This window comes from Gossypium arboreum, chromosome 4 (genome assembly GCF_025698485.1).
Source record: "Gossypium arboreum isolate Shixiya-1 chromosome 4, ASM2569848v2, whole genome shotgun sequence".
Lineage (NCBI taxonomy): Eukaryota > Viridiplantae > Streptophyta > Magnoliopsida > Malvales > Malvaceae > Gossypium > Gossypium arboreum.
In genome coordinates this window covers 60,473,700-60,499,034 of record NC_069073.1, presented here as the reverse complement: position 1 = coordinate 60,499,034, position 25,335 = coordinate 60,473,700, and the positions used below count along the sequence as shown (strand labels likewise).

The 25,335-nt window shown below is 33.6% G+C and overlaps 1 pseudogene; it reads right to left on the bottom strand.

Annotated features, from left to right (window-relative positions):
• Nucleotides 1-4,935: 4,935 nt before the first annotated feature.
• On the bottom strand, nucleotides 4,936-24,073 carry LOC108459189 (E3 ubiquitin-protein ligase SINAT2-like; annotated as a pseudogene).
• Between the last annotated feature and the right edge of the window lie 1,262 nt (nucleotides 24,074-25,335).

The window sequence follows — 25,335 nt, the reverse complement described above, 5'->3', positions numbered from 1 at the left end:
GTTAAGCTAAGTCCTTAGTGGATGGATGAATTGATAATAATTGTGTATAAAGATTTGCTTTACTATGTCTTTGTTAACAAGATGAGAAATGAGTTAAGATGGTCTTAGTGTACCGATTAGGACCTAAGTAGTTGAGCTTATTGATAGTATAGATTTCTAATGCACCTATGGTAATGGTCGAACATGTAGTTGTTTAATGTTTGAACAAGTGCCGTTTAGGTGTTCTAAATTGTCTAAATTAGATGTTAATCATCTAAGGGTTCAGCATTGTGCATTCTTGTTAAGAGTTTGATTTGAAATCATGAGGTTTTGTTGACTTGTGTTTAAATGACATTCGGACATGGTCTATGAGTGTTTGCAAATCCGATTTAAGTGCATAGGTGCTAAATACTTTGTATTGGAAATTTTGATGTATAAGTAGTAAATTGATTCAAATGAATTGGTTCTAAAATGTATATGAATGCCATATGATTGTGTTTGATTGGGGAGTAAATTGTTTGATTTAGCTCAAGAGCTTAGAGGATCAAAGTTGGATAAGGGAAAGGAAAAAGTGATTGAATAGCCGTTGAAATCGTTCGACAACATCCGAGGTAAGTTTTCGAGTAATGAAACTTAGTTTATGATTTGATTAAGTCATGACATATAAGCATAACAAATAAACGGTGATATAATGATTCTACTTGAATTGTATATTGAGGTGATTAGTTTATACCTATGACGGTAGCGAATGTGTATAGAGATCATGTTATAAAGCAAATCAAAATCATGCTCTTTGTATGTGGCTATTGAGCCTAAAATGGTAATGGTTGATAAGCGTCTTGTGTTTGAATTCTAGTTATGATAATGAAATATGGATGTGTCATGATTTATTGGTATATGTGCTTGATTATTCGGATGATATCCAGGCTAAGTCCCGAAGGCATTTGTGCAAGTTACTATATCCGAGCTAAGTCCCGAAGGCATTTGTGCGAGTAGTTGCTATACCCGGGCTAAGTCCCGAAGGCATTTGTGCTAGTGACTATATCCGGGCTAAGTCCCGAAGGCATTCATGCTAGTGACTATATCCGGGCTAAGACCCGAAGGCATTTGTGCGAGTTGCTATATCCGGCTAAATCCTGAAGATACTTGGGTTTGGAAGCGAGCGATCTTGCTGTAATAATTTCAATTAATACGCTCATAAAATACAACCGATAAGGTATGTTTCGTATATGCATCGGAAAGGTTGATTCCTTTCAAATAGTACTCGCTCAATTGATTAATGAGCTTCCAGCCTCTAGTTAGGTTTGATACCCTGTGTATGAATATATTGGTTGAAGTGTGAAGAAATTATGATTTTGAGAATGTGCATATATGAAATTATTCATTTAGTCATATGAACGCTATACTTTAGTCGTAAATAATTTCGTTACTCAAAACTTACTAAGCATTAAATGCTTATTCCGTTTCTTTAATTCTCTGTTTTATAGATTTTTGTTCGTCAGCTATCGGACTCGGGATTGTCGAAGTCAAAGTCGTCCACACTATCTAAGCCCTTTTGGTACTCTTTTAGTTAAATGTTGATAATGGCATGTATAGGACTAACTTTTGTTGTTAATCAAGTACCTTTGGTAATGTGTATATATTCGGATAGTCATGCGAAAATGGCTTAAATATTTTGAGCATAGTATTAAAATCATTTTGTATATATATGGTTATTGAGAGGTGTGGAAATGCTTGGCAATGATTAGCCATTGGAATGGTTAATCACGATCATATTTGGTGCTATGTATGTCAAATGGCTAGTTGAATCATGGAAACTATGAAATAGGTGAAATTTACCTTAAAATAGATGCTGACAGCAGTAGTGATGTGAGTTTGAAAATTCACTAAAAATAGTAGGAATATAATTAAATAATGAATAAATTATTTAATCGAACCTTGATGAGTCTATTTTCATATGGAAGAAGCGAAACGACCATATAAGCCGTATTTTATGAGATGATTAAGTTTTCGTGAAACAGGGCCAGAACGGTTACTGGATCCCCTGTTCTGACTTTGGAAATTTACCATAAATTAAACAGAAATAATTAGAAGTCATTCTTTATATGTACAGATTCCGTTTTGAGTCTAGTTTCATTAGAAACAAACGGCATATGTATTGAAGCCCTGTACATGGAGGTATCTAAGTCGTAATGCATGAAGGTCAGAGTAGTCGAACCCTGAAACAGGGGAGACTTTAACTAATAAACTGTACTAATTGGGCCAACCAAAAATTCTAGAAAAAAATATGTAGATGGATATATGAGTCTAGTTTCAGAGAAAATTTACGGAATCAGTTTTTGAGTTTTGGAACTCGAGAGATGATTTTTAAGGTGATAGTGATGCAGTTAGCCAGCTTGTCTGGAAATTTTAAAATGAACTGTGTAAATAAATGAATTAAGTTCGTTAACACCTCGTGTTCGACTCCGGCAACGGTCTCGGGTGCGGGGCGTTACATTGGCCTAGCCACCATAGTCTCCCCATTATAACATATCACATTATTTAACAAGTTATTTTCATCCTCTTAATCACATGCACATTATTTGTGATTAATCATAATTTCAACATATAGTTCAACCACCTTTCACTTATCTAAGCTCGTATCTTACTATATTTTCATAATGACTTTATTTGGCAATTATGTCTGTCTTTCCTTTTCCTCATATCTAATGAAACACAATTTAAATAAATAAACCATACTATATCACAATTCAATTTGGCTCATAAACCTATCACATGATCATTAACAAATCTTACCATGTATCCTTTCATCTTAAGTGTAAATCAATATTCATAAGGTTGTAGATATTTCTTGAGTAACTTACTCGAACATATTCTTACCGATTGTTCATCACACACCAAGCTCATCACTCATGAGTTGTTGTACATACCTATACCATCTCGTAACATATTCATACATTTTTCATCTCATCATTGATATACCCGTTGAACCACTCGGAATACTAAAGGTTACTCGGAAAGTCTTTCACATAAGTGCCTCATACGTAGCCAAAGCTACCTCATATCTCATAACACATGAAGTCTCATTCTTGAGCTATTCACGAGTCTGCTCACACAAGCTGTCTGTCAGGATATAGCTACACAGGCTGCTCACACAAGCTGTCAGGTATCCGCAACACATGCTGGACTACCCAGCCACCGGTAGGACGTACAAGACCAGCACTCGGAACCACATAAACATATATCACATATCTCATGAGCTCATAAATCACAGGGTTCCTAATGACATGTCACTCGTATCCTATTCTATTCCTAAGGTTTAGACGGGATTTTTCACACTTATCGAAACTTGTCAATTGTATCCATAGAATTAATCATTCATTCCACATATTAATGAATCATTTAAAATATTTAAAATACAAACATAATAATGCATTAGTCACATAAGAACTTACCTCGATACCAAAATGGCAAAAAGGGACATAATTGTTAATTTCTCGTTTTTCCCCCGTTTTAGGTCCAAACCTCGTTTTTTTATTATAATATCACATTTACTCTATTTATTAGTCACATTATTCAATGTGATCCAAAAATCACATTATGAAAAATTATGTTTTTGCCCCTAAAGTTTCATATATTTATATTTTAGTCCCTAGGCTTGTAAAATGAAATGTGTTCAATTTCTTTACTACCCATGCATAGCTGAATTATTTTCATGCTCATAATAGCCCACATTTTCCATTAAATCAGATTTTTAACACATATTTCATAACTTTTACAAATAGGTCTTTTTATGCATTTTCACTGAAACTCACTTAGTAAAAGTCGTTTCTCTAACCATAAACATGCATTTTCTACCATTGAACATTAAAATACACACATATTCATCTTGGTTCAAACCCTAGACTTTAACCATATCTCATCTTGTTATGAAGATTTTAAAAACGTAAAAATCATTAAAAACGGGGCTAGAACAGACTTACAGTCGAGCTTGGAAGCTTGAAAAACCATAGCCATGGTTTCTCCATGTAAGTTTCGGCAAAGGGGTTGAAGATGGAAAAAAATTGGCTTTTAATTTTGTTTTTAATTCATTTTAATAACTAAATGACCAAAATGCCCTTAATAAAAAACTTTGGAAACGTGCCTAACCATTTCCATTTTTATCCACCAACTTAATCAATGGTCTAATTACCATATAAGGACCTCCAATTTAAATTTTCATAACAATTGGACACCTCTAACATGTAGAACTCAACTTTTTTACTTTTTTACAATTTAGTCCTTTTGACTAAATTGAGTGCCCAAATGTCAAAATTTTTGAACGAAATTTTCACGAGATCATTCCGTGAAACTGTAGACCATAAAAATATAATAAAAATAAATTTTTCCTCGTCGAATTTGTGGTCTCGAAACCACTATTCCGACTAGGCCCAAAATCAGTTGTTACACGGTTAGCATGGTACCTGCCTTACCAGAGGCATCACAATAAGATGATTTACTCTTTTAACACTTCTAGATTCGTTTACTCACTTGAATAATTTGTACTCTTCCATACCTGATTCCATATGCTTGAATATTATACATCTTTTTATTCATGTAGTAACTTATATGTTTCATTTATAAACACAAATTCCAACTGTCTAGCCTTACAATCAACTAGTATATCAACAAGAAGATCAAGAGAGACATTTGTAGCTGAGGCCACTACTTAAAGTGACTCATACTCAACTGAGAGTCCTATAAGAATGGTATTGATATGCTCGTGTCCAAACACCACACTGTCAGCTGCAGTTAGAAGATCACACATGCCTTTAATCTTGGATAATTATTCTTTAATAGTCAGTTGTCCTTTTTTTTCTAGAATAAAGTGTATAACTAAAGCTTGAGAGCTTAATGTTAGACTTAGTGTCAAACCGCTTTTCAAGAGTAGCTTATACATCAAAGCTAATGTTGGCACTAGTTAGGTAGACAAGCACCCCATCACACATAGTCGACAAGAGCCATGATGCCAATAGCTTATCCTGTTGTCTATGCATTAGAAAATCAAGTTTATCTACTAACTTGTCATCTTTATCAACCACAAACTGAGAAGGAACACTAATGGTCCCCAAAACATACCCTTGCAAGTTATATCCCTCAAGAATCAACATTATCTGATTTTTTCACAAAAGAAAATTATTTTCACTTAGTTTAAAAATTTCATGCTTTGGAAACTACTGAATTCTCTTTCCAGCTACACAAGAACCTATTTCTGAATGAGGTGAACAAGAACCTATTTCTGAATGAGTTAAATACACCTACTCATCAACATTTGAAGATTAATGTTGACTACTATCGTTCTTCGAGACCACCATTAGAGCCATGAAGACCAACACTTGAACCTGCAACTATTACTCCTTATAGCAAACCTTCCAATCAACAATTAACATCTCGCACATCACAAAAATATTGGTTCTGGTACCATGTTAGAAACAATCAAACCAACATAAGAAGAGAAATAAAAACCAGAAATGAAAAAAAGTAAGAAACAGAACTGGTCTATTTATTTTATTGAATAGACTCTAATAATCCATAAGGATCGAACCTTGATATTTATACAAAGCTAGTTAATGAAGCAACTAAGGTTTCAACACTAAAAACTGATCCATTAACTAAAAAGAACTTAGTTACAAACTGTTAACAGAATTACCTAACTAACAAACTTGACTAACGACTAACAACTAAATGCAGCAACCTAACAACTAACTGCCTAATAGCTAACATCAGTTTAACCAAACTAATTCCTTAACACAAGGTAATGGTGGTGTGTATATGCCATTTGGAATAAAAGTGGATTTTAGAATATAAATGATATAAGTTTTTATTGGAGTGAGGATATCACCTATACTATCATTAAGTTAGTGTTACACGAAAATTTTATAAAGTTTTTATTTTTACAAAGCAATAGATATTATTTTGAGAATAATTTTATTTTTCTTATAAAAATTAAAATAATATTTGTACATGTGGATTCAAACTCAAACCATTATTATTTTTAATAACTCAACTTTATCATTTCAACATTATAGTCATAATTGTTTATTAAATGAATTATTTTTAAAAAAATTTCTTGTATAATCTCTTTTACTTACAATGTGTGATAAACTAAGAGATATAAATAAACCATTAGTTATGTATTAAATTCAATTCAAGATATAAATATTCACAAAACCATGAGGCCAATGAATCTAGTGTATCCATAGGAAAATAACACGGAGGTCAATGATCATTCTTTTGGAGTTGAGACAAAATTTGTTATAGACATGACGACCACCGAATCAAGCATCATGCATGGCAAATTACCATTACAAACTTTCAGTGTTTTTCCATTGTAAACTGATCGAGGTTTCATGGTTGAGATATGACCTGTTAAAAAGGGCATTGTTCTTGTATTTTAAAGATTAAATCCAATTTCTTTTTTTCATTCTTTCCACTATTAAGGAAAAGCGGGAAAAAAATAGATAACTAAAGGCAAAATGTACAATTTAAGGATGGAAAAGGGATGTTGCTACATTAAATTTCGAGCAACCAAATATGACTCGTATAAATCATCATCTCCTACATTAACCATTTAAAAGAAAGGGACCATAGTCGGTAGAGGGATTAGTCGGAAGTAAATACAAAAGAAAGCTCCGATTGAAAAGATAAAAACTTCATTTGTTTGCCAATTAAACTGAATTTATCTAAAACTGTATAAAATATCTTCGATTCTCCATCGGTTTTCCTATCTAATTCTTCTTTCCATTTACGACCAGTTACCCTCAACTTCAGCTCTCGTCTCTCACTACTAGAAAAAATAGAGTTAGGTTTCTTTGGATTACAGGTCCATCCAGACTCTCACGAACTTTCCTGCTACTGTCTCGGATGCTCCTTGGAATCCCCTGTGTAACACCCTCATACATATTCAATGTCGGAATAGAGTTACAAAGCATTACTGGACCTACAACACAATTATACATACTTTTCACATATATTTAATCAATTCATGCATTCATCAATTAATATCAATCAAATTGTCCCTAATACTAGCCTACTAGGCCCTAAACATAAATTAGGAGTGGTTCGGGACTAAATTGATAACTTAAGAAACTTTCACGAAACTTAGAAAGTTTTTCTCAAAACAGAGAACACACGCCCGTGTGGCCAGGCCGTGTGTGTCATAGGCTGTGTGGACATTCAAAATGGGAGCACATGGTCGTGTCGCAGCCCGTCCCGACCCCTTGTAACTCTCTGACTTGGGTCACACGGCCAACACACACTCCCGTGTGGCTAACCCGTGTGCCCTAAAAATGGCCACACACGCCCATGTGCCAGGTCGTGTGCTAGGCCGTGCCAAACTTGTAGGGTATACTAACTTATGCCACACGGCCAAGTCACACGCCCGTTTGTGAGGCCATGTGGAGCATATTTACTTAATTTCAAAATCAACACCAGGGGACACACAGCCATGTACATGACCGTGTGTCACACACAGCTGAGACATACGCCAGTGTCTCTGCCCGTGTGGACAAAAATAGGCTATTTACCAAGCCATTTTGCCACCCAAATTGTCACACACCTACATCACAATCCAAAGCACCAACACAAGGCATAATAGGCATTAAATCACTTCAACCAAGTATCATTTAAACCATATCAATGCCAACAATATACAAGACACACAATATTCCAATTTTCCATTTAGTTCATACCAAATATAAATTACTTCAAACATCAAAATGATCAAACTCAAATATGCATTATTTGGCCTAATTTCACAAGCATACCAACATTCACAAATCATCAATTAAACATTCATAATACCTATTATCAACAATCATCACACAACCATCAACCAACTCAATTCACAAGACAATAACATATATATATGATTCAACATACCAAGATAGACCAAAATATGTCATCACTCATGGCTATTCATACATATCGAAACATATACATTTACAAGCCAATTCATTTGGCCAAAATCATTATCAAATCATAACCAAAATGACCAAAGTCCTTATACATGCCATATACTTAAAATACCAAGTTCATAGGTACTGTAACACCCCTAGCCCGTGTCCGATCGCCGGTATAGGCTATGAGGTATTACCAAGCTAAACATTTAATTTCAATCACATAATCTACCAACACAAGTATAAATCGAACTGAATACATACAAATTTATAAGTCATAAGTGCCATTTTCATACGGCCAAGATAATTACAATTTCAAAACATATTTTTTTGTTTTTTTGTGTCAACAATCCAACCTATACATGCCATATCGAGTCCAAAATATAACTGTACCAAAAAGATCGATAGTATGAAGAACTGCTGACGATCCCCGAGTCGATAGCCAAAATCAACAATCTATAAAACAAAGAAATAAGAAACAGAGTAAGCTTTTGAGGCTTAGTAAGTTTTAAGCAATTCATACTATTAATGCTCATCATTAAAATTGAACATTGAGTATCACAAAACTTGTATTCTAATTGTAATTCACTTGACCAAATATACATCAGTACATTAGTTACAAACCCCTTGGCCGAATATGTATGTATGCATACACAAGACTTCTTGCACATATTTCACTATTTACATAGATTATACTAATACCTTTAATCACATTCTTTCATATGGAGACTTACATTAACCAATTATATTATTGTCTTATCCTTAAATACCGAATTCATTCACACACACACATATATATATATATATTTCATGCTTTGATGCTATTAAATCACTTAAAAAAATCAATTCAAATATAAGCACATAACACGAACCTTAACATGTAAAACATATAATACTTACGTAACGATGTTTACCACTGATATTCAAAGTCGAAATCTTATTTAACTTACTGGCATCGGTTCATCAAATCTTAGAGCTCGAATACATTACTAAGCGCAAGCTCGGGTCTTTAACCGGATATTTTCCCAAAGACGTAGCTGCAGACCTCAAGTCCGGATATATTTCTAGCATATAGTCTGCGGATCTCATGTCCGGATATATTTCTAGCATATAGCCTGCGGATCTCATGTCCGGATATTTCCAATCTCATACTCATTTGATCATAACACATGTTAGTCACCTTATCACTTAATAGTCGTATAGTACATTCGAGTATAAACTCGATACGCACATCATCATTCACATTTCAGCTCAATGGTTATATCTCATATCGCTCATTCTATTCATCATTTAATCTTAAATTCAAAGTGGCCATCAAACTATAAGTCATATACATGCATTATCTATTATACATCTTAATTCAAGTGCAAGCCAAAGATCACAATTTACCTACTATACTCTGCTAAAGGAAACTAATTAAAACTTAACTCGGATATATTTGAACAGTTGCGAAATGGTTACTCAGTTACTTTCTCTTTTCCCTTATTCGAAGTTGCCCTCCTATGCTCTTGAGCTTTAATTCAACAAATTTTAAACTAATCATTAATCGACTATTCAAATATTATTTTCAGAATATAATATATATATATTCAATTTCACACATCTGATTATAGTAAGCTTATAAGAAATCAATAAGCAATTTATTAGCAAAATTTTTTTATCAATGTTTACAATATAATCACAATTTCACTATAAGCTGACTTCCTAAGCAACAGTCATTAAATTATTTATAACTGGAGGTACAAAACTCTAAATCAATTTCCATAAATTTTCCTTGAAAATAGACTCATTTACCTTTTATCCATAAAATTTTCAGGATTTTTGGTTTGGCCAATCAAAACCATAATTTTCTTAAAGTTTCCCCTATTTCACTATTTGACTATACTGACCACTCTTCATTACGAATCAAATTTCTCATTGTACAGATTTCAAAATATGTTCTTGTTTATTTCATTTGAACTCATTAAGGAGTCTAATAATATAAATTTTATCTTATAAATTTTTTTACTATTTATAATGATTTTCTAAAAAGCGAGCAGGGATTTGGATTCATTCGACACTTTGTCACACACAACTTTAAATATCTCTCTATAGCAAATTCGTTTGCTTGTACTGTTTATTTTATAAGAAACTAGACTCATTGAGCTTTGATTACATATTTTATTCAGTCTCTAATTCCACTCCAACAATTTATGGTGATTTTCAAAAATCACGCTACTCTTCTTGTCCTAAGCGATTATTACAATTTGCTCTTAAATTTCCAAGTCCAAACACTTAAGAACTTAACATTTGAGTTTAGAGCATATCATCATATATAATTAGCTCAACCTTCAATAATTCAATTTGCTAATTAAAACATAGAAATTTATAACCAATTCAAAATTCCTTAACAATGGCCGAATATAAAAAGGGCTATCAAAGGACATCATCAACTGACTAACAAGCTTCAATTGTAATTCAAAACTTAAGTTCACATTCGGCCATTATAAGCAAAACAGCCATTCAAAGCTCACTTCAATTATTTAACAAATAATACTATTGTTTAATACTATCTCCCAATTTGGTATGAGTTATCGAATGAAATTAAACTCCTAATTCATGCACTAAAATCACATTCGGCACAAGCCAACTTCATTTCAATTATGCCACTCTCAAACTTATCTATAATACCCTAAGTTCATTTAGTAGCTAGGCAACAATTATACAAAAACAACAAGCATTTAACAACAATGTACTTAACCAATTCCTTAAGCATACATTCGGCAATATATATATATTAATGACTAAAACACTTATGCCGATTCTAAAACATCCATAAATCTTCATAATAGCACATGTAACTAGCTCAAATCTCAAACCATCTAATATACTATCAAAATATATATAACATTACAACCATTCTCTTTAACATCTTCCATAGTTGAATGTTCATATCACCATCAACTTCAAAATTTTGGCATGGGCTAAGTAAGGAACTTAGGATCTAGCTTAAACTATGCTAAGATTTAAAAAGAAAACTAACTTGAATTTCTTACCTTAATTTCCAGCTCAAAGGTGACCGAAAGACTTAAGCTATTTCCTCTCTTGCTCTCTTATTTTCGGCTAGAAGGAAGTAAAGATGAATTCTTCTTCTTTTTTTTTCTTCACCCATTTTCTATCTTTAATAACCTTATTCTATATTATAAAACCATATAATAGATATAATGCTAATATATATATATATATATATATATATATATATATGTTATATAATAATTAACAACATGGCCGGCCACTAACTAAAATGGACAATTTGACATGCAAGTCCATACTTTTATAACATGCATTAATAGACCCTTACACATTTACCTATCACATTTTAAAAATGTCTCATATAAGTCCTATTAAATAAATTCACATTCAAATGAATAAATTAAAGATTGGAACTTTCACACATGCATGTTCACGCACAATAAGCATAGAAAATAACGGTTAATTATTTTTATGACTCGGTTTTGTGGTCCCGAAACCACTTCCCGACTAGGGTCAATTTAGGGCTGTCACAGGTACTGAGAGATAGGTGGATAGTGTAATGATGTCTCCGACGATCCCCAAATCTGAGCTAGCTTTAAATTCATTATAAAACATAAAAAAATAAACAATGTAAGCTATAAAGCTTAGTAAGCTCGTATGACATAAATTCAATATAATAATAAACACATAATTCAACAATTGATCATAAGTATAAGAATTCACATCAACTAAACAACCCTCAATTACTCATTCACAAAACTATATACTTTATTCACCATTTCTTCGATTCAAAGCTAATATGATTTATGCACATACTTGTACCATCTCGTACTAACCTCATACACATTCTCGTCTTTCATTTACCCATTGAACCATTCGAAATAGAAGTCGGATACTCAAGGGTCTCACATGATAAGTATTTATACCATGGCCCATAGCCAAATCAAGGTAACTTATCTTCGAAGTACTGATATCATGGCCCAAAGCCAAATCGGTATAACTTGCACCTAAAGTGCTATACCATGGCCCGAAGCCAACTTAATGTATCCCCTAATGACATGTCACTAGCATCCTAAACTCTTCTTAAGGTTCAACCGGAATTTCGAATGTCAAATCGTCGTCGAATCACTATCGTTCATATCCATAGTCTCGTATTCAGAATTTATGCAATATCAAAGCAACATGAAATACATTTGTATTGATATTTATCACATACGAACTTACCTCGAATGTGGAATGTAACACCCCGAACCCGAGACCGTCGCCGGAGTCGAACGCAAGGTGTTAACAGACTTCAACCCACTTATTGACAATTTTCAGACAAGCTGCCAATCTGAGTACTAGTCGCTCCAAAATTCATAACTTGAGTTTTACAACTCGAAAATCAGTTCCGTAAATTTTTCCTGAAACTAGACTCATATGTCCATCTACATATTTTTTCTAGAATTTTGGTCGAGCCAATTAGTACAGTTTATTAGTTAAAGTCTCGCCTGTTGTAGGGATCGACTACACTGACCTTTGTGCGTTACGAATTGGATATCTCCTGTACAGGGCTTCAATACTGATGCCGTTTGTTTCTATAGAAACTAGACTCAGAGAGGAATCTACACATATATGGAATGACTCCTAATTATCTCTGGTTAATTTACAATGATTTTCCAAAGTTGGAACAGGGGATCCAGAAACCGTTCTGGCCCTATTTCACAAGAACTTTAAAATCTGTTAACTTATAACTCATATGACCATTTCGTTTCTTCCATATGAAAGTAGATTCATCAAGGTACACTTACATAATTTATTTGCTATTTAATACCATTCCTACTATTTTTAGTGATTTTTCACATCCACGTCACTGCTGCTGTCAGCATCTGCCTTTAGTAGGCTTTACCTATTTCATACTTTCCATGATTCAATTGGCCCTTTTTACATACATAGCACAAAGCGTGATCATGATTAACCATTCCAATGGCTAATCGTTTCAAAATAATTCCATACCTCATAAGGGTCAACATACAAACGATTATAGTTCTATGCTAAAAGCGTATATAAGCCATTTTCGCATGGCTATCCAAGTTTACACAAACCGAAGGTACATGACCTTCAACAAAGGATGGTCCTATACATGCCATTTCAAAGTTCAACCAAAATTTGTACCAAAATGGGGCTTCGATAGTGTGGATGACTTGACTTCTTTGATCCCGAATCCGATAGCTAACGGCGAAACCTATAAAACAGAGAGCCAAAGCAACGGGTAAGCATTTTAATGCTTAGTAAGTCTCAAGCAATGAAATCAGCTTTGACTAAGGTATTTTATTCACATGGCTAATTAAACCACTTTACTAATTCACATTCCCATACTCATACTTATTTCACATCACCGACCCTTATGTTCATACACAAAAGAACAACTTAGCCCAAGGCGGTAGCTCGTTATCAACTTAGCGCATACTTACTTGTAAGAATTCAATTAGTACAAGCACATACAAACATACCTCATTGCTGGAATTTTCACAAGTGTATAAGCTGAAATTTTCACAGCAAGATTGCTCACTTCGAATCACATACTTTCGGATTTAACCGGATATAGCGACTCAAGACGATTGCCTTGGTCATAACCGGATTTGGTGACTTGCACAAAGGCCTTGGTCTTAGCCGGATATATCAACTCGCACGAATGCCTTGGTCTTAGCCCGGATATATCAACTCGCACGAATGCCTTGGTCTTAGCCGGATATATCAACTCATACGAATGCCTTTGGTCTTAGCCCGGATATATTTCCAATGTTCACTTACACATATATCAATATTCAAGACACGTCCATAGTTCATTTTCGTTACTAAAGCTCTAACACAAAATATTTATCAACCTTTACTATTTCGGCTCAATGGCCACACAAACAAGGAGCATAATTTTGATATAATTCAAGTAGGGTCATCACTCAAGACTTACCTCGGATGTTGTCGAGCGATTTCGACGGCTATTCAACTACTTTTTCCTTCCCTTTATCGGATTTAGCTCCCTTTGCTCTTGAGCTAATTCACACAAATTTAACTTATTAAAATCTCATCATGATAGCTTATGGCGAATATGACAAGGAGTGTAAATGGTCATATGGCCATCCTTTAGCTCAAATACACAATGGTCATGCACATTTTACATCACAACAAGCAATTCAATACATTCAAACATCAACGTGAAGTTCAAAGTACTTGGCCCTTATATACATTAGGCATCAAAGTTGCATATGTACGAAATCATAAATCGAACTCAACACATTAGTTAATATTCCTCTTAGCGAATTTTCTAAGCCAAGAATAGGCATCAATATGCTTGCCTCAAACCGAATGCATGCACACTAATTACCCTCATGTGGCGAATATACACTTAATACCACACAAAAAAAAACAGCATACATTTTACTACTAACACATTACATATCGTAATTCATTGCACATCTCTTATTTACTTCATAATCAACACATCATCACAAGCAAATATACACTTTGAATTAGTATATATGTCATACCAATCCATCATGTGCAAACATATATTCATGTAGGTGCAAGGGCGAATTCTCAAGTGGCTTATATCCAAATATATACACATTTCCAAAGCTTAAATCTTACTCACCATGCAACATGCATGAATTATACTTATGGATATATCATGGCGAATACCACAACACCACACCATTTCAATTTGGTCATGGTGAAACAAAGAACTTAGTATCTCATTCAAAAAATGCTAAAAAAAAATCTAAGAATCTTCAATCCTCCATCACATGTATCACTTTCAAGCTTGTTATTTAACATGCAATGGCATTAACACCACATTCACTTTGGCGAATTTCATTCCCATGACATAGCAAGGATTTGAACCATGGGCTAACAAGAACATTAAGCTAGCAACTAAAACATGCATGAACCTCAAACATACCTTAATCTTGATGCAAGTTTTGCCAACCTCTTCCTAATCCTCTTCCAAACCAAGTATGAAGCAAAACTCCTTCCTTATCCTTAGTATTTTCGGCCAACAAGAGAGTGAAAAGAGATGAACAAAATTTTTTCTTTCTTTCTTTAGGACATTCGGCCAAGCTATGGAGGAAGATGGACACTTTTTTTTTTGTTTCTCATCTACTAACATTAATTGTTTATTCCATACCCTTATTTTATTCTTTCCATCATAACCCATTTACCAAACATGTTTCATGACATGATTTTTGCCCATAAATCCTTGTCATGGCCGGCCACTAGCTATGGGGGGGGGGAATTTGACATGCAAGTCCATTGTTTTGCATGCATCCTTTAATTAGTCATCACACATTTCCCCTCATACTTTCAAAGTTTATTACTAGGTCCTTTCTAGTGAAATTCACATCTATAATTCTAAATCAAAGCATAAAAAATATCACACATGAGTTAACACACATTATAGGCAATAAAATAAATATTAAATTATTTTTATGCCTTGGTTTTGTGGTCCCGAAACCACATTTCGACTAGGGTCGTTTTAAGGCTGTCACATGGAAACGACGAAATAAGTCGTTTAGTCGATAACTTTCGTTTTTCCCCAATCCAAATCTGAATTCCTCTTTTCTTGATATAAATATATTTAAAATTAACTTATTTAATCATCTCTCTATCCAATTTAATCCAAAACACACGTTAGGGTTATTTTACACATTTTCTCCTAAACTTTCACATTTTTACAATTTAGTCCTTTTACACAAAAATTACAAATTTATGAAATTTCCTTAATACCCATGCTAGAAGAATTACTATTATGCCCCTAGCAACCCATATTTTCCATTTATTTCACATTTCAACCACAAAGTTTCAACATTTCTCAATTTAATCCCTATTTTACATTTTCACTAAAAATCACTTAAAAAAACTTGTATATCTATCAACAAACATTCAAAATCTATCATCAAACATCAAAATCCATTCTTATTCATCAATGGAAACTTTCTAAATCCTTAACAGTTTTGCAAAATAGTCCTTGGGCTAGCTAGTACTAGTTACAACGATCACAAAAACATAAAAATCATTAAAAAAGGGACGAAAACAGACTTACAATTAAGCTAGAGAGCTTGGTCGAATGTTTGAAGCTTTGTTAATGGCTTCCTAGGTTAATTTCAGCTAGAAGATGGAGAACAAAGATGATAATTAACTTTTTTTATCTTATTAACCTTTATTTATCAAATTACTAAATTAACCTTGATTTAAAACATTAAAATTCACTTGTTTTATGTCCATAAATGTCCATTACCTATTATAATGGTCAAATTACAACATAAGGACCCTAACTTTAAGGTTCTATAGCTATTAACTTTAAGGTTCTATAGCTATTAAATACTTTTAGCTATTAGATCACCATTTTTACTCTTTACGCGATTTAGTCCTTTTTATCAAATTGACCAACCAAACAATAAAATTTCTTAACGAAATTTTCACACAATCACACTATCATGCTTTAGACATTAAAATAATAATAAGATAATAATTTCAATTTCATATTTGTAGTCCCGAAATCACTGTTCTGATTTAATTAAAAACAGGTTGTTACAACTTTCCCCCCTTAGGGATTTTCGTCCCCGAAAATCTTACCAGTGAATAGGTTAGGATACTATTTTCTTATAGATTTCTCGGGCTCCCACGTAGCATCTTCAACACCGTGTCATTTCAAAAGTAATTTTACGAGAGTTATGCTTTTATTTCTCAACTGTTTAACCTCATATACTAAAATTCTAATCGATTCTTCGTTGTACGTCATATCGGGTTGAATTTTGATCTCTGACAGAGAAATCACATTTGATGGATCAAACCTATATTGATGTAACATCGATACATGGAACACGTTATGGATTTTCTCTAGCTCAATCGGTAATGCTAGTCGATATGCGACTGGCCCTATTCGTTCAATAATCTCATACAACCTGATGAATCGCGAACTCAATTTGCCTTTGCGACCAAAACAAAATATTTTCTTTCACAGAGATACTTTCAAGAACACTTTGTCACTGATCTAAAATTCAATGTCTTTTCGTTTCAAATCCACGTACGACTTCTGAAGATCTTAAGCTACTTTCAAACAGTCGCGAATTACTTTCACTTTCTCTTCGGTTTCTCTAACCAAATCAACCCCTTGAATATGTTTCTCGCTAAGCTCAGTCCAGTACAATGGTGTTTGGCATTTACGACATACAAAGCTTCGTACGATGCCATTTTTATACTCGATTGAAAACTATTATTATACGCGAATTCAACCAATGATAAATATTTCTCCCAATTGCCTTCTAACTCTAAAACTTGCATCACTCGCTCAGACTGTCTGTCAGTTTGTGGATGAAAAGCTGTACTAAAATTCAACTTCGTACCTAAAGCTTCTTGCAATTTCTTCCAAAATCGTAATGTAAACCTCGGATCTCTATCCGAAATAATCGAAACTGGTACCCCATGCAACTTAATAATCTCAGCAATGTACAACTCAGCTAGTCGTTCAAGTGAATAGTCAGTACATACCAGAATGAAATGTGTAGATTTCGTTAGTCGATCAACGACAACCTAAATTGTATCTTTCTTTTTAGGAGTCAGGAGTAATCCCGATACAAAATCCATAGTCACTCTATCCCATTTCCACTCCGGTATCATCACAGGCTAAAGCAAACCCGAAGGCACTTGATGCTCGGCTTTCACTTGCTGACAAATCAAACACTTCGATACAAACTCAAAAATGCCTTGTTTCATACCTGACTACCAATACGACTTCTTCAAATCATTATACATTTTGGTACTCCCCGGGTGAACAGATAAACTACTGCTATATGCCTCGTGCAAAATTTTCTGAATCAACTCTGGATTTTTCAGTACACAGATTCTATCTCGAAACATCAAACAATCATCGAATCCAATTTGGTACTCTGAATCACTATTCAACTGGCATTGCATTCTTTTAGCTTGCAATTCACTATCACATTTCTGAGCTTCGCAAATTTGTTGAAGAAATACTGGTTTAGCTTTTAACTCAACTAAAATTGAACCATCATCAGATAATGTCAACTGTGTATTCCTTGCTCTCAAAGCAAACAACGATTTTTTACTCAAAGCATCAGCGACTATATTCACTTTCCCCGGGTGATAATCAATCACTAACTCGTAATCTTTTAATAACTCGAGCCATCTCCGTTGTCGTAAATTCAAATCCTTTTGAGTCATTATATACTTTAAGCTTTTATGATCAATAAAGATGTGGTATTTTTCACCGTACAAATGATGACGCCAAATTTTCAATGCAAAAGCTATAGCGGCCAATTCTAAATCGTGCATCGGATAGTTCTTTTCATGTTGCTTCAACTGTCTAGAGGCATAAGCTATCACTTTTCCCTCTTGCATCAAAACACAACCCAAATTGTTCAATGGCGCATCACTATAAATCACAAATTCTTTGTGACAGCCCAAAATTGACCCTAGTCGGGAAGTGGTTTCGGGACCGCTAAATCGAGTCACTGAAATGTTTGAACGTAATATTTATTGTCTAGAATATGTATTTATGAATGTGTGAAAATTTCGAGCTTCGATTTAGTCGATTGCATGTGAATTCAGTTATTAGGACTTGTGTGACACTTTTGAAATGTGATAGGCTAATCTATAAGGACCTAATAGTGCATGTAATCAAAGGAGGACTTGCATGTCAAATTTCCCCCTAATAGCTAGTGGCTGGCCATGACAAGGATTATGGGCAAAACATGTCATGAAACATGTTGTGTAAGTGGTTTATGTTGGAATAAATAAAGAAATGAGTATGGGTAATAAAGAAAAAAAAAAAAGGAAAGAAGGTGTGTGATTCCCCCCATTGCCGTGAGTTGAAGAAAAGAAAAGAAAAAAATTTGTTCATCCTTTCATTCTCTCTTGGCTGAAAATTCTAAGGAAGAAGGAGGGAGTTCTTGCCTCATGTTTGGTTTGGAAGTGGATTAGGAAGAGGTTTGGCCATACTTGTATCAAGATTAAGGTATGTTTGATGTTGTGCCATGAGATTCATGCATGTTTTTGGTTGCTAACTTGATGTTCTTATTAGCCCATGGTTCAAATCCTTGCTATGTCATGGGGGTGGTATTCGGCCAAGGTGGATTTTGTGTTAATGCCATTGCATGTTAAATATGAAGCTTGCTAATGATACATGTGATGGTGGATTGATGGCTCTTGGACTTTCTTTTTAGCATTTTGAGTGAGACATTAAGTTCTTTGTTTAACCATGACCAAAATTGAAATGGTATGGTGTTGTGATGTATTCGCCATGGTACATCCATAAGTATAATTTATGCTTATTGCATGGTAGGTAAGATTTGTGTTTTGGATTTATGTTCATGTTTAGCTATAATCAATTTTGAGATTCGGCTCTAGCATATATATATATATATATATATATGTTTGCACATGATGTATTGGTATGACATATATACTATCTCAAGGTATATATTTTCATATGATGATGTTTGGTTATGAAGTAAATGATTGATGCGTATTGAGTTACAATATGGAATCGTTAGTTAGTAAAATGTATGCCGTTTATGTGTGGTATTAAGTGTATAATTGGCCTCAACATGGACATGCATATTCGCCACATGAGGGGATTGGTGTGCATGCATTCGGTTAGAGGCAAGCATATTGATGCCTATTCTTGGCTTGGAAAATTGCTAAGGAGAGTACTAACTAATGTGTTGAGTTTGATTCATGATTTCGTACATATGTGACTTTAATGTCTAATGAAAATATGTGGGCTAAGTACCTTGAATTCCTCTTTCGATGCTCAAATGATTAAATCAATTTATTTGTTAAATTAAGCTCAAGAGCAAAGGGAGCTAAATCCGATAAAGGGAAGGAAAAAGTGGTCGAATAGCCATCGGAATCATTCGACAACATCCGAGGTAAGTTTTCGAGTAATGGAACTTAGATTATGATTTGATTAGATCATGTGTTAAGCAAATTGAAATCATGCTGTTTGTGTGTGGCTATTGAGCCGAAATTGTAAATATGATAAGTGTCTTGTGTTTGAGCTTTGGTAATGAGAATGTAATAAGAATGTGTTATGATTTGTTGATATATGTGCTTGGTTATTCGAATGATATCCGGGCTAAGTCCCGAAGGCTTTTGTGCGAAGTGACTAAATCCGGGTCAATTCCCGAAGCCATTGGTGCGAGTTACCAAAACCAGGTTAAGTAACGAAGGCATTTATGCGAGTTACTAAATCCGGGCTAATTCCCGAAGGCAATTGTGCGAATCACTATAACCGGGCTATGTCCCAAAGACAATCGAGCGAGTCGCTATATCCGGTTAAATTTTGAAGGTACGTGATTCGGGAATGAGCAATCTTGCTGTAAAAATTTCAGTTAATACGCTTGCAAAATTCCAGCAATGAGGTATGTTTCGTATGTGCTTTGAATTAGTTGAGCCCTTACAAATAAGTATTCGCTCAGTTGATAAACGAGCTACCGGCCTTTGGCTAAGTTGATCTTTTGTGTATGAACATAAGGGTTGGTAATGTGAAGTAAGTAGGATATTGAGAATGTGTGCATATGAAATTATCCGTTTAGCTATATGAATGCTATGCTTTTGTTGTGCTGAATCCTTGCTCAAAACTTACTAAGCATAAATTGCTTACTCCGTTTCTTTGTTCTCTGTTTTATAGATTTTGGCTCGTCAGCTATCGGACTCGGGATTTTTGGAAGTCGAAGTCTCCCACACTATCAAAGCCCCCTTTGGTACAAATTTTGGTTGAGCTTTGAAATGGCATGTATAGGACTACCCTTTGTTGTTTTTCGAGTACTTTTTGTGATGTATGTGTGTACAGCCATGCGAAAATGGCGCATAGAAGTGGAGTATGGCATTAGACCATCTGTGTTTATGTATATATATATGGTTTCATGATGTGACTATGGACTGGAATGGAAGTTTTGGGCAATGATCAGCCCTTGGAATGGCTAAATATGATCATATGTGGACCTATGTATGACAAAACTCTAGTTGGTCCATGGAAACCACGAAATAGGTAAAGTTTACCTTGAAAACAGATGGTGACAGCAGCAGTGGTGTGGATGTGAAAAATCACTAAAAATAGAAGGAATGGAATTAAATAGTGAATAAATTATGTAAATGAGCCTTGATGAATCTACTTTCATATGGAAGAAACGAAACGGTCATATGAGTTGTATGTTAAGAGATATTTAGGTATTCGTGAAACAGGGCCAGAACGGTTTCTGGATTCCCTGTTCCGACTTTGTAAATTCATTATAAATTAACCAGAGATAATTAAGAGTCATTCCATATATGTATAGATTCCTCTTTGAGTCTAGTTTCTATAGAAACAAACGGAATCAGTATTGAAGCCCTGTACAGGGAGATATTCAAGTTGTAACGCGCGGAGGTCAGTGTAGTCGACCCCTGTAACATGGGAGACTTTAACTAATAAACTGTACTAATTGGCTCGATCAAAAATTCTAGAAAAAAATATGTAGATGGAAATATGAGTCTAGTTTCAGGGAAAAATTATGAAACTGATTTTCGAGTTTTTAAACTCAAGATATGATTTTTAAGGCAACAGTGATGCAGTAACCAGCTTGTCTGGAAATTTTTTTTATGGACTGTGAAAACAATTAAGTCTGTGTGCACCTTGTGTTCGACTCCGGTAACGGACTCGGGTACGGGGTGTTACATTCTTTACGCGACTCAAGTTGAACCAACACTGGTGCCTCAATTAACAATATTTTCAATTGATCGAAACTTTGTTGACATTTCTCAAACCATTCAAACTTTACATCTTTCTGTAGCAGTCTAGTCATCAATATAGCAATCATCGAAAACCCTTTAACGAAACGTCAATTATAACCAGCTAATCCTAAAAAGCTTCTAACCTCAGATACATTTCTAGGTGGTTTCCAGTCAATAACTGCAGAAATCTTACTCAGATCAACTCGAATGCCATCCACTAAGACAATATGTCCCAAAAATCCAACTTCCCAGAGCCAAAACTCACAGTTACTAAATTTAGCATACAGTTGCTTATCTCTCAATGTTTGCAACACAATCCTCAAGTGCTCAGCATGCTCAGACTCATCACGTGAATAGATCAGAATGTCACCGATGAACACAACAACAAATATGTCTAAATACGGTCTAAATATCCAATTCATCAAATCCATAAAAATGGCAGGAGCATTGGTTAGTCCAAAAGGCATAATAAGAAATTCATAATGTCTGTACCTCGTTTTGGATGCAGTTTTCGACACATCTGAGTCTTTAACTCGCAACTAATAATAACCAGACCTTAAATCAATCTTTGAAAGCATTGTTGCACGTTTTAACTGATCAAACAAATCATCTATTCTCGACAACGGATACTTATTCTTTATCGTAACCTTGTTGAGTTGACGATAGTTAATATACATTCTTATTGACCCATCTTTCTTCTTAACAAACAAAAATGGTATTATCTGAGAAAGATAAAGTGTGAACCCGTATTTTCCCTTTATTTCACATTTCAACCATAAAGTTTCAACATTTCTCAATTTAATCCCTATTTTGAATTTTCACTAAAAAATCACTTAACAAAACTTGTATATCTATCAACAAGCATTCAAAATCTATCATCAAACATCAAAATACATGCTTATTCATCAATGGAAACTTTCTAAATCCTTAACAGTTTTGCAAAATAGTCCTTGGGCTAGCTAGTACTAGTTACAACGATCACAAAAACATAGAAATCATTAAAAACGGGACGAAAACGGACTTACAATTAAGCTAGAGAGCTTGGTCGAATGTTTGAAGCTTTGTTAATGGCTTCCTAGGTTAATTTCGACTAGAAGATGGAGAACAAAGATGATAATTAACTTTGTTTTATCTTATTAACCTTTATTTATTAAATTACTAAATTAACCTTGATTTAAAACATTAAAATTCACTTGTTTTATGTCCATAAATGTCCATTACCTATTATAATGGTCAAATTACAACATAAGGACCCTAACTTTAAGGTTCTATAGCTATTAAATTCATTTAGCTATTAGAACTCCACTTTTACTCTTTACGCGATTTAGTCTTTTTTATCAAATTGACCAACCAAACAATAAAATTTCTTAACGAAATTTTCACACAATCACACTATCATGCTGTAGACATTAAAATAATAATAAAATAATAATTTCAACTTCAAATTTGTTGTCTCGAAACACTGTTCCGATTTGACTAAACACGGGTTACACCCAGCCATATTAACTAACGGCCATTAGCCCTAACTTCCAAATTGTAACTAAACCATTTTGCTTCATTATCATCACCCATCAAACGTACAAAGGCCATATGGACAGGTGCCCTTCGAAGCTGGAAAGCCTCAAAATGCAAGCAGAACTTTCTTCCGAAACAATTGAACACCTGTGCAGGATACCGCAGTTCAAAAAGAAGGTTAGGTTTCATATCAAGTCAAAGGAATGCTTTCAGAAGCATTAGATTTGCAGTTTAAAAGGAGTACTAGCTATAACTTTTAGAAGTCCAACTAGAAACCTCAAAATGCCCTTGGTTGGTGTAAAGAACTCAAGTGACTTGTATGGTAGTCGCTTTATTTTCCACTACTAGGAAAAAAATAGCTACAAGTAACACTTTACAACCTTAATGTTTTATCACAACACAAATAACTATAATTTGAGAAGCATAGAAATACTTGAGTTGCCATGTATTGTAGAATAAAGAAACTTACAGTAAGCAATCCATGTGGCACTTTCAACTTCGTGCGTATTTGATTTGACATATCGATGGTTGAAGAAGCATCCGTCATGCATGTCAACCTTATGATCATCCTTGAGATGTGCAACAAGGGTTGGGATGTCACCAGTGATGGAGCAATCTGACGCAGCATAAGGGCCCTTGTAGGGACGAAACCAACAGTGTTGCCCGTGCTTAAGCTTTCCGTAATAGGGAAAGATATCATGGCATCCAAGATTCTGGTATTTACAAGGAACCTCCAACGATTCTGCAACGTCCTCCAAAGCTAAACACCTTATATCTCCAAGATCACGGCGGCATGTTGGGCCACAGTTGTGCACTTTATTCTTACAATTTGAACACGAAGTGTGTCCGTTGGGGCACTGTAATAGATGATTGAATGCAACATATAAAATTTTATTAATTAATATTTTACTGAATAAAGAAAATGAAAGAGGTTAATAATTAAAATGATCAAGTAAGTGAAATAGGTGCTATGTTAAGTACAATAAAATGACTTAAGAATTAATTTAAAGTTTTCTGAATTATTATTTAATTAATTATAATTAAATAATTGAAGTTTAAAATGAAATTAAATTAATTAGTTAGTATAAATATATTGATCAAGGAAATTAAATAAAAGCGTTTGAATAATTCAGTGATTAAATTGTAACTTTTTTAGTTAAGTGACCACAAAAATTTAATCATAGTTTAGTGACTAATAGTGCAATTTACCCAAAAATAATAATAATTTTGATATTAATTTGATATAATTTGCAAGCAAGTGTAATATGTGAATACATCTTTCTTCCATTGATTTTATTTATTTCTGAATGTGTAATCATATATTAAAAATATAATGTACAGTATAAGAATAGTTATCTAACTATTCAGTTCGTTCTATTTTTGACCAATGTGAATTTTGTTCATTTTAGTAATTTTTGAAATTAAAATTTTAGTCATTTTGTCATTAACTTAGTAATAAATTTTGCCTCTGGTTCTATCAATTTAATATTAAATCTAAAAATGCAACAACTTTAGCTCTTAATGTTTAAAAATTTGTTATTTTAGCTTTAATTTTAAAATTATAAAATATATTTAAAAGCTTTAAAATATTTTTATATTTGCTTTTAAAATTTTGTTATATTATATTTACTTTTCTTATCAACCATGCTCATATTCTTTCAACCAAGCATATAAAAAACCCATAAATTAAAACTATTTTTTATTTAGTCTCTTTTGATTTAGTCCTTTTTCCTACATTGTTTGTCTCAAATGCCTAAATAAAACCCAAAAAGCTCAAATTTAATAAATTTATAAATCCCAAAAATGGTTGGATTGATAACATTAACTTCGATGGCCTTACTCTTTGCAAGATATTACTAGTTTGAAAATTAAGTATTCTCATATCTTTATCATTTCTAGCTTAGGCATTAGAGAGATATTGTAGGTCAAGGCCATGGCATTTAATATTTTCAACTTCTTCAATTGAATGCATCAAACAACAAAGTAGAATATTCTGTTGAAAGTCATTTTGGGTACAAAAATATTTTTAAAAATTTAAAATTTTGTATAATTTATATTCTTTTAAAATTTTAAGAATTTTAAATATTTTAAATATTTTTTATAATTTTTATAGTTAGGACTAAAA